This window comes from Lathyrus oleraceus, chromosome 5, assembly GCF_024323335.1.
Source record: "Lathyrus oleraceus cultivar Zhongwan6 chromosome 5, CAAS_Psat_ZW6_1.0, whole genome shotgun sequence".
In the NCBI taxonomy this organism is placed as follows: Eukaryota; Viridiplantae; Streptophyta; class Magnoliopsida; order Fabales; family Fabaceae; genus Lathyrus; species Lathyrus oleraceus.
The window spans coordinates 581,732,691-581,743,274 of NC_066583.1; the positions used below are offsets into that span (position 1 = coordinate 581,732,691).

The 10,584-nt window shown below is 37.5% G+C and overlaps 1 non-coding gene across 1 annotated transcript; it reads right to left on the reverse strand.

The window, feature by feature from the left end:
* Positions 1 to 519: 519 nt before the first annotated feature.
* LOC127089775 (small nucleolar RNA Z279/snoR105/snoR108) lies at positions 520 to 623 on the reverse strand. The gene has a single exon (XR_007791329.1). It is a non-coding gene; the product is annotated as a small nucleolar RNA Z279/snoR105/snoR108 (small nucleolar RNA).
* Positions 624 to 10,584: the final 9,961 nt, after the last annotated feature.

The window sequence follows — 10,584 nt, forward strand, 5'->3', positions numbered from 1 at the left end:
CTTTAAATTAATGGCTCCTCATTTTTAAGATAAACATAAGGGTGTTTTACATATGGGTGGACCAACATGTTTGTATATATTGATGTATGTGAATCATTGAAATACATTAGGCATTAGAGGTATTTGTTACTTCATCATATTTATTGATGATTATAGTAGATATGGGTATGTGTATTTAATGATACATAAATCTAAATCCTTTTAAAAGTTCAAGAAATTTAAAATTAAGAACAAAATCAATTGGACATGAATATTAAAATCATTCGAGTAGATCAAGGTTTAAAATAATAAGAAAACAATTAGTTTTCTAAATATCCAAATTTTGGTGCTTATTTATTTTTTATATATATTAAATAGTAAATTTGTCATGCAAAAAGTTTGACATTTTTTTAACATTTACAATAAATTTTAAAAATATTTAAAAAGAAAATAAACACATGGAATAAACTACATAAAATTAAATTCAAAAGTAACAAAACATTTTATAACTAGAATTACCTCCTTTAGGTTTGGACTATAGAGATCAGATTGGTCAAAGAAGAGTGCCCAATTGTCGTAACCAGGCTTGGGGCAGACACCTAACTCGCAGATTTAATGCGAGACTAGACCACTCGTCATATCTCATTTCTTCCTGAAGAATCATTGATTAATAACACTATAATTTACTATTCTTCTATGTGGGATTAATGTAAAGCAAATGTTTTTTATTTACAACAATGAATTCCATGTAGCAACAAGTTACAACACCACTTCCAATTTTATTGTGCGGCTCAAGGTTACATTAGTTTAGCTACAGATTCAAGTGATCTATCAATCGCTTTGGGTTCTATCTCATGGACGAGATATGGCTTAATCTATTTTATCTTTTTCTTTTCGGAATCTTGTACTTGAAAGTCATCTCATTTTCATGGGATGCTAATATCATACCCCAAAATTCGCCCTACCTTTCACATAATCATATAGGTCACTAACCCCAACCATTTTCATATCATCATAAGCATTCATCTCATTTGCATAAGCATGGTTCAACACAAGGATACAAGTGATTTGAATTCGTGGCTTGATGCTTGCACCTGGTGGATATTTTGGTTCATCCATAATTTGAGGAGGATCAGGCAATCTAACCCTAATCCCTTGGTGAATAGCATTGGTGGATAACCTCATTTGTTTGGTAAACTGCTTGGTTCTGAGGCATTTGATCAGCATGATCATGCCCTGATCATCAGGACTTGCCACATGTTTTGTTAATCAGGTGGCCATTTGGTTTTATATCTCATCTGAGTCCTGATCCATGACCATTATTGATTGTCCATTTGGTTCTTTGTCAGGTGTTTCTGGTGCATAATTGGGTCGATACTCATTCATTCATTTGATTGTGGTTCAATCTATTGGGATTCATCTATCCGTTGCATATACATTCATCATTTTATCATAGTGGCGTAACCCTTTTCCAAATTGATTTTAAGCCAACAATTACTTTCGAGCCAAAAGTCGGAAGGATCCTCGTTACCGCATTACGAAAGACGATCTAGAAATAATCCTAAGAAAACATGAGAGGAAATGACTTACCAATGAATACGAGAGGATCCTGTTAGCGCCGATGATGAGGATATAGGAATCCCAACGAAACCTTCATCTTCTCGTTATGGTGTTCTTCTGAGCTCTTGCCTTCCCCGACGACTCTCGGCGCAGCGAAAAGGTTAGTGATGACCGAAACAGAAATCAGGTTACCGACTCGAACTTTCGAAATTGATTCTTGAGGTTAGAATTGATTTTTTGAGTTTTTGATTAACTTCAAGAATCATTAGTCTTTTTTCAATTTCAAATCGATTTTAGAATTCAATTTAATTTGTGAAATTTTCTTTCTTCTTTTTTCGCCTTTGGGACATTTTCTTGTTTTTTAAATAAGCCCATTCTTCTTTTTTTTGTTAAGCCCATTTATCCATTTTATCCAATCTAATTAAATATCCAAATCCCAATTAATCCATAATATCCAATTAACCAATTTCATTATTCATTTCCAATATCCAGGTTCTAAAAATCAAAATCCATTTAATCCATATTTTCCAAGTTTAATCCATATAATCCATTTACATATCCATTAAAAAGGGAAATTGGAAAAGACGAAAGCAAGCTGAAATGCAATACACAATAGCAAAACACTGCTACAACAAAACGCAACAACAAGCAGTACTATAAGCTGCAAAGTCATGCGCACAAACGGCTAAATGAAAGCGCAAAAGCTGCAACAATCCAAGCTAGTGTCAAAACGCAAGTTGAAGCCAAGCCAAACGCAGTACAGTAGCTCAAGGCGAAACGCGCAAGCCATGGAGCTGCGACTCAAGCCACAAGCATGAACCACAAAAAGCTGCAATCAAAGTACATCAGCATAGCAGAAAATTAAATAATTCAGCAAAAACACAGGTGCGGCAAGCTGCATAAGCCATCAACACCAGCTACACTAAAACAACACATGGGAAGATGAAACCGCGGGTGAATAAACGACAGTAACTACAGGAACTGCAAACGACAAGCCAGCTACATAACAAAACGCAGGTGTACGAGCTTCAACCAGCTAAAGGACATTCAAAACGCAGCAAGCTGCGAAGCGGCAACAGAAAGACCAAAACGCATAACAAAAACTCACCCCAAACTTCATTTCTTCAAGGAGTATAAATAGGAGATTACGATGGCTTTTTATAGCTCTCTTCCATTTTTTCTTTTCACCGAAAAAAAACTCCTCTAACCGAATCTTCCACCACCTTCTCCTCAACCGTAACAAACTTCTTCTCCTCCTTCATAACCACCACCAATAACAAACCACTTCTTCAATCTTCCATAACTCCCCCCTCAATCTGCAAACTGAGCCAATCTCACCCGCCCAAACCAAACGTCCTGTAGACTCATCTTTAGCAGCTTCGATGTTCTTCCATTTTCAGTTTGGAGATTTCAGATTTTTTTTTGGTTTGTTCGTCCTTCCCACGGAAAAGGCAACACAAATCCCGAATTACTGTGGTAGCTAAACACAACACGTACGAAGAGATAGCAACAAACGCACATTTGTTAACAAATTCACCAAAGAAAACAGCGACAGATTCAACACACGAACTTGAGAAAGAAGTAGAAGATTATTGCGAAGAGGAGCAAAAAGTTCGAGTCGGTAACCTGATTTCTGTTTCGGTCATCACTAACCTTTTCGCTGCGCCGAGAGTCATCGGGGAAGGCAAGAGCTCAGAAGAACACCATAACGAGAAGATGAAGGTTTCGTTGGGATTCCTATATCCTCATCATCGGCGCTAACAGGATCCTCTCGTATTCATTGGTAAGTCATTTCCTCTTATGTTTTCTTAGGATTATTTCTGTTGGTGCAAAGGTAGAATAAATGATGAACGGAAATATTCTATTAAGAGAATGACGGCTAAAAAATATGATAAAAGTTACAATGATTGTCACCCTATTTATAAGCTAAAACTAGGGTTACTAGAATAGGATAAAATACTAAAATACCCTCTAACAAACTTAGGGGCTAAGAAAATAGTACAACTAAATGTGAATTACTTCTAATACCATCCCTTAATTCATATTCTATCAAAACTTGTAACACCAATTTCATCCCTTAATCTGAGAAATTGATCAGTCTTGATAGCTTTCGTCAGAACATCTGCCAACTGTTTCTGAGTGCTGCAGTGTACAACTTCTAACACTCCCCTCTGAACTTGATGTCTCAGAAAATGATACTTGGTCTCAATGTGCTTGCTTCTCCCATGCAACACTGGGTTTCTGGCAAGATTGATTGCAGACTTGTTGTCAATCATCAGCTTCAGAGGTTTGTTTACTTTAATCTTCAGATCCTGTAATAGATACAGAATCCACACAGCTTGGCATGCAGTAACAGCACCTGCAATGTATTCAGCTTCACAAGTTGACAACGCCACAACAGGTTGCTTCTTGGAACACCAAGAAATGGGACCTCCCAGAAATTTGAATAAGTACCCAGACGTACTTCTTCTGTCAACTCTGTCTCCACACCAATCAGAATCTGAATAACTCAGAAGTTCTGACTCATCCTTTCTTCCAGAAGAAAATAATACTCCATACTTCAGAGTTCCCTTGATATACCTCAGAATTCTGACAGCAGCTTGGTAATGGGACCACTTAGGTTTACTCATGAACCTACTAACCATCCCAACTGAATAGCAAATATCAGGTCTGGTATTGCACAAATACCTCAGAGAACCAACCAACTGTTTGAAGGTTGTAGCGTCCACATCCTTTCCATCAGAGTCAGAATCCAGTTTCTGATTTGTATCAGAAGGTGTGACAGCAATCTTACAATCCTTCAGATCAAATCTCTTCAGAAGTTCTAATTCATACTTGAGCTGATGCAAAATAATACCTTTCTCAGAGTATCTGAACTTCATCCCTAGAAAGTATGTCATTTTGCCTAGATCAGTCATTTCGAATTCATTCATCAGAACTTTCTTGAACTTGGCTATCTCTTGTTCAGAACTTCCAGTCAGCAGTATATCATCAACATATAAACATACCAGAGTCATATTTCCTTCAGAAGTATGCTGAACATAGACACCGTACTCCATCTCACATTTCTGAAAGCCTTGCTTCTTGAAAAAGAATCAATCTTCTGATTCCAAGCTCTGGGTGCTTGTTTCAATCCATATAGAGCTTTGTATAATATGTACACCATCCCTTCCTGATTCTTTTTCACAAATCCAGGAGGTTGTGACACGTAAACTTCTTCTTCTAATGGACCGTTCAGAAATGCAGATTTTACATCTAAATGCATCAGAGGCCAATTCCTGTTAGCAGCTATTGCAATCACCATTCTGATTGTTTCATGTCTTGCTACAGGTGCAAACACTTCAGAGTAATCCAGCCCAGGTTTCTGTAGAAATCCTCTGGCTACCAACCTTGCTTTATGTTTGCCAATTGAACCATCTGGCTTTAACTTCTGCTTGAAAACTCATCTGACGCTGATGGCTTTCTTTTCTTTTGGAAGTTCTGTCAGCTTCCAAGTCTTGTTTCTCTCTATAGCATCAAGTTCTTCTTTCATGGCCTTCAGCCAGAGCTTCTGCTTAAGAGCCTCTTCTGTACTTATGGGTTCAGAGTCTACTAACATGGCACACTGAATAACTTCTCCTTCAGAGTCTACTTCAGTGTCTCGCAGCATGTCAAATTCTGCATATCTTCTGGGGATGTTTCTGATTCTTTGTGGTCTCTGAACTTGTTCAGAGTCTTGAGCTTCAGAGTTTCTAGCTTCAGATGGTTGACTTCCTCCAGAGCTTTGACCATCTTCAAGGGCTGGCATATTTCCAGAGTCTGAATTGCCACCAGAATCTGGATTACCATCAGAGTCTGGGTCATCAGAGTCTGGATCATCAGAGTCACCTTCATCTTCTGAGTCTTCTCCAGAGTCAGAATCACTATCAGAATCAGAATCAACGTCAGAGTTTACTCCAACTTCAGAAATTCTTAACTCTGACCTTTCTTCAGAAGTTCTAACATCAGAATCAGATTGAGACTTATCCCAATTCCAAAATTCTGATTCCTTCACAATCACATCTCTGATGAATTCAATTTTATTGGTTTCTGGACAATAGAGCTTGTATGCACCTGTACTGTGGTACCCTACAGAATCATCACTTTGCTTCTATCATTCAGCTTCTGTCTTCTGGCTTCTGGGACATGTTTATAGCAAACAGAACCAAACACCTTCAGATGACTAACACTTTGCTTATCTCCAGTCCACTTCTGTATTGGAACTATTTCCTTCAACTTCTTCGTAGGACATCGGTTGAGTACATACGTTGCAGTGGCAACAGCTTCTCCCCAGAGCTTCTGAGGAAGCTTCTTCTCCTTTAGCATGTTTCTCACCATATCAAGCAAAGTGCGGTTTCTTCTTTCAGCAAGACCATTGTGTTGAGGGGTATAAGGAGCAGTAACCTCATGCTCAATTCCATTCTCCTCACAGAACTTCTGGAACTCTTTGGAGTTATACTCACCTCCACCGTCAGTTCTAAGAATCTTCAACTTCTGACCACTTTGATTCTCAGCCTTCATTCTGAACTTCTTGAATTCATCAAACACCTCGTGTTTAAACTTAATAAGGGATACCCATGTCATTCTTGTGAATTCATCAACAAATAACACAAAGTATTTATTCCCTCCAATCGATGCTACTGGAAATGGACCACACACATCAGAATGTACAACTCCCAAGGCATGTTTTGCTCTTGGAGCAGTTTCTGACGCAAATGGCAATCGTGGTTGTTTTCCTTCCATGCAAACTTTGCATGACTTTTCAGGCTTCTTAATTGCAGGAATTCCATGTACCAACTTCTTTGAATTCAGATGTTTTAGGCTTCTAAAATTCAAATGACCAAATCTTCTGTGCCACAACTCACTCTCCTTCTCAGCACTTGTTGCACTAAGACATTCTGAGTCTGCAGTTCTGACATTCACCTTGAATGTTCTATTCCTTCCCTATTCTGACTCCATAATCAACTTCTGATTGCAGTCATACAGCTTCAGAAGATTGTCCTTCATGGTAACTGAAAAACCTTTCTCAATTAATTGTCCCACACTCATCAGATTGCTTCTGATGCCAGGTACATACCACACGTTCTGAATCAATGCTGTTTTCCCATTGTTCAGAATCACTCTGACATTTCCCATACCTTCTGCATTAAGATATTTGTCATCAGCACATCTGATCTTTGTCCTCTTTTCAGAGTCAAAGTCAACCAGCCATTTCTTGTTTCGAGTAAGATGATTTGAACAGCCAGTGTCCATATACCACCAGTCTATCAGATCCATATCATCAGATTCAGAGGTCATCAATAGCACAGATTCGTCATCAGAACTTCTGACTATATTTGCTTCTTCTGATTTTCTCTCCTTGTTTGACCAACAGTCTCTAGCAAAGTGACCAAACTTCTTACAGCAGTAACATTGGATCTTCTTCTTGTCATACTTCTCTTTTCCCTTATGAGCATTCTTTTGTCTATCAGAGGTTGAGCTTTCTGACTTCTGACCACCATCAGATCTTCTCCTGGCTTCTGACTGCTTCTGATGCCTCCTATCAAAAGTTGCTTTCAGAGCCTGCTGCTCTACTTCCCTTTCAGAAGTTCTTTCAGTCAAACGCAACTCTTGCGCTTCTAGACTGCTCTGCAGCTCTTCAATTCTCATGGTGCTCAGATCTTTGCAATGTTCTATTGCTACTACAATGTAATCAAATTGAGAGGTAAGGGATCTCAATACCTTCTCCATGATTGTTTCTTCAGAAAGAGTTTCTCCACACGCTTTCATCTCATTAGTGATCAGAATCACTCTGGAGATGTATTCAGAAACTTTCTCATTATTCTTCATGTTGAGATTCTCATATTGCTTTCTCAAGGACTGAAGCTTCACCTTCTTCACTAATGCGTCACCACCATAACATCTAACCAGTGTGTCCCACGCAGCCTTTGTTGTTGTTGAATATGCAATCTTCTCAAACACATTTACATCAACACATTGATGAATGAAGAACAATGCTTTCTGATCCTTCTTCCTTACTTCCTTCTGCGCGTTTTTCTGTTCATCCGTCGCATCTGCTGCTACCGGAACATAACCATCAGTGACAAGATCTAGAACATCTTGAGCACCGAACAGTACACGCATTTGGATCATCCAACGATTCCAGTTTTTACCGTCAAATACTGGAAGTTTGGTGTTCATGTTGTCGTTTCCGTTCATCTTTCTACCTTGCACAGTACACTCAGATTTCTCACAGTGTTTCCCAACCCACAGAATTAAAATTCTGATCAGATTTTGTTCAAGATTCAACATGAATCTAAGAATCAAAATCAAACACACAAGACCTCACGTTCACTCGTGTTTCCCGTGTTTCCCTAATGAATCTGAACCGGAGCTCTAGATACCAATTGTTGATGCAAAGGTAGAATAAATGATGAACGAAAATATTCTATTAAGAGAATGATGGCTAAAAAACATGATAAAAGTTACAATGATTGTCACCCTATTTATAAGCTAAAACTAGGGTTACTAGAATAGGATAAAATACTAAAATACCCTCTAACAAACTTAGGGGCTAAGAAAATAGTACAACTAAATATGAATTACTTCTAATAATTTCTAGATCGTCTTTCGTAATGCGGTAACGAGGATCCTTCCGACTTTTGGCTCGAAAGTAATTGTTGGCTTAGGATTATAAAATACTATGTGATTTATAAAATGCTATGAATTATATTATGATGAAAAATTAAATATTGTTGTTATGTGGAAGGTGAAGTAACATGATTAAAAACCTTACCAAAGGTGAGTGAGGAAACCTAGGAGGATAACATGATAAATAACTTAGAAAGATAATCTAGGTTATGGAACATGTGAGATACATGTATGAGAATACGGTATTCATTCGTACGACGCTTATGTGAGGTCGCGGACGAATTGTTGCCATGATTGAGAATGAGACGCATTGTATGGAACATGCCAGGTTATTATTTGTGTATCATGGTGAATGAAGTCACCTATGATTATGGAACATGCCATGTTATTATTTGTGTATCATGGTGAATGAAGTCACCTATGATTGATGAATTTGTTATGGTTCCTGGAACCAATGATTATGGAACCGATCATGTATTTAGAATATGTGTTTTCTGTGGTGGTACACATCTCTATTGGTATGCTTAGATGAGTAAGCATTGGGATGTGGGACCAATGATTCGAGCCTCAATTGGGTTTGAGCCCCAACCATGGCGGACATGGGGGAAAGGTGGACACCTAGGTGGATTGAAGTCTCATACGGTGAGAGATACCCTAGGTGGGTTAGAGTCCCATACGGGTGACGGTCGCTTGAACTGGGGATTAAGCCTCATAGAGGACCCGATTTCCACCGTGAAAGTCGAATCATACGAGCATGCATGAACCGGGCTTGGCTTAGACGTAAGTCCGTTCGGGAATTGATGCGTCGTGATCTGAATAATAATCGTGGTTGAGTTATGAGAACTCAGATGCATGTTGTCATACAATTGCAAGATAGTTTCCCCATCGCTCAAGTCTTCGTTCCCTTGTTGACTTGAGTTTGATATGAGTTGAATATTGATTAGAAACCCTGTAGAGCCGAGTGGATCCATAGGATAAGAGAACTCACTGAGATTATTATCTCATCCCATCATTGTTGTTATTTTTCAGGTTGAACCTATGAGAAGCTGTTTATGGATGTTTCAAGGGATGTTGTTTAGCATGATCTTCCGCTGTGGAGTTGTGTGCAATGAAGATATTGCACATAGTTCTTAGATTTTTATTGTTTAGACATTATTGTATTACATGCTCCATTGATGTTTTTAGTTGGACATGTATATATATTGATGCCACTAGGCACTTATGTTGTGACAGTACCAAAATTTAACACTTGTATGATATAATTCTAGATATATATTATACGGGTTGTTACAAGTTTCCTTTTTTTTTGTGGCAACTTAGATAATTAGGATATCGGTAGATTAAAATTAGAATAGGAATATTAGAAATAATTAGGTAATTAGGATAATTATTTAGGATTAATTGATTGATAATTGTTTAGGATTAATTGATTGATAATTGTTTAGAATTTGGATAATTGTGCTAATTGTTGAATTTGGATAATTTTTGTTAATTGTTTTAGAATAGATTGCTAATGGTTTTAGAGTTGAATTTTGATAATTGTTTAGAATTTGGATAATTGTGCTAATTGTTGAATTTGGATAATTTTTGTTAATTGTTTTAGAGTTGATTGTTAATTGTCTTAGAATTGATTTAATAATTATTTTAGAATTGATTTGATAATTGTTTTAGAGTTGAATTTTGATAATTGTTTTTTGAATGCTCTTCTACTTTGATCTAACATCTAAAATTAACTTCTAACTTTTAATTTTCTCTCCTAACATTTAATTTTTCTCATTTACCTTATTTACTTTTATTCTGCCTTTTTATCATATTGTATCATCATTCTTCATCTCATTCTAAAATGGACTAAAAATGGATTAGACTTAAAAAATACAAAAATAAAATAACCCAAGCATGGAATGGACATTGGAATGGACTTAGGGACTTCTCATTAGGACCCTCGCAAAAGATCTTAGACAAATATTCAACTCGAACATGGAAGGAGCATTCAAGACTCAAGGCGAATTGTAATCTTTTATGTGCTTTCTAGTTTAGGACACAATTGCACACACAAGGCTTTCTCTTGGGCTACCTGACAATGAGACCTTTTATTTCATGCACTCCCTTGTACTTTACATGCACCCCCATCCCCTTTCGGATGTATGTTTTTACTCGCTTTCTTTATTATTGCTTGATAGTTATCCCTTAGGCATTAGGAACGGTCACTATTTCGCAATCCATAAGCAAACCCTTGATCCAACGTCAAACGGTATTTTTTCAAATCAAACTCAATAATCAAACCCTTGATCCAACGTCAAGCGGTCTTTTCCAAATCAAATTCAAAAAAACACAATAAATACGATTAGGACTGTATGCCACGAGCCTTAAGTGGTAAAGAAGGGATGAGAATGGAGC